The sequence below is a fragment of the Loa loa genome, assembly GCF_000183805.2.
Source record: "Loa loa unplaced genomic scaffold supercont3.869, whole genome shotgun sequence".
Lineage (NCBI taxonomy): Eukaryota > Metazoa > Nematoda > Chromadorea > Rhabditida > Onchocercidae > Loa > Loa loa.
Window position 1 is genome coordinate 1 of NW_018109049.1, and position 1,668 is coordinate 1,668.

A 1,668-nucleotide genomic window follows, 5' to 3' on the forward strand; every position below is an offset into this window, starting at 1 on the left:
AATAATAATAATAATAATAAAATAATAATAATAATAATAATAATAATAATAATAGTAATAATAATAATAATAATAATAATAATAATAATAATAATAATAATAATAATAATAATAATAATAATAATGATATTATTATAATAGTAAATAAATAAATAAATAAGTGAATAAATAAATAAATAAATGAAAATGGCAATAAATTTCAACACTTTCCCTTTTCAAAAAAAAAGAAAAATGCTATTAATAATGATAATAATAATGATGATAATAATGACATAGTAATAATAGCAATAATAAATAAATAAAGAAATAAGTAAATAAATAAATAAATGAAAATGACAATGAGTGATAGTGATGATACTGATAATAGTGTGATATTTTTCTGATTATTACTTTTGTAAGCTTAAACTTTGATGAATTTTGTAATGAATCATGAACTTTTCATTTTCGTTATATTTTCTATTTTTTTTTTAAAAAATATCTCACTTTTATGAATATTATTTCGATTCATATGAATTAGCAACAGTTTCTATTTTCAATTATTTATATTGTTAATTAAAATTAATTTTTGAAATTCGAATAATTACGTTACAAATCAATTACTGATTATGGTTGTATGAAAGGCAATCAATGGCTATCATTCAAACAAATAAACTAGGTAATTTTAACATTTTTTCCGTTTTCTCTCCAATATTAGAGTAAAAAAAGAAAGAAAAGAAAAAGAAAACTTTTCCGATTTTTAAATCAAATTAATAAAAATAGTTGTCATCAATATCATATATCTTACACATCTACTCACTATAATATGCTTATTTCGTACTAGTACTCAATTTTTTTAAGATATAACATGAAGTGATAACTGATAATAGATGATAAAATTAACTTTCGAAATGTTTATCTTTCAATTCTTCGAAATTTCGATTTCATTTTTTAAATTAGCATCTAAATTCAAAAAGATTTACAGGTATGAAAAGCAAATATTGATTAAATAGAAACGATCGAATCATTATGTCAGTGGATAAAACAATTGAAGAGCTGAGTTATACATTAGCTCAACTAGGTAATCTGGTTGGTCATATTAATTCACAAATGGACAACTTGCATCCAGGTGACAATTTTTTTTTTTTTTTTTTACATCTTCATTCACTTCTCTAATTTGTATTTTTTCATTCTATTGCATATTCCAATACTTCATTATTATCAATATTTTTTTATTTATCTTTTTTTTTCTCAAACTATATTGATTTAAAGTTTAATTATTTTAAAATTTTAGGATTAATTTAACATTAGATACATTTGATCATTCAATAGCAGGTATAGCTATTGATGCTGAAATTATGTCAAATCATATTGCTAATACTATATCACAGGTAATAAGAATTTTATTATATCATTTAATTTCGAAAGATATGATAAATTTTAATTTTTTTTAATGCTAGATAAGTAAACAAGTAAACAAGTAAATAAGTTAAGTAAGTAAATAACATTTTTGCATTAAATTTGATTTAATTTTAATCTTAAATTTAGAAAACTCATTGAAATGTAATAGTATTTAAATTATAATGATAAAATTAATTAGTAAGTAACATTTTTGCAATTAAATTTGATTTAATTTTAATCTTAAAATTTCAAAAAACTCATTGAAATGTGATAATATTTGAATTATAATGA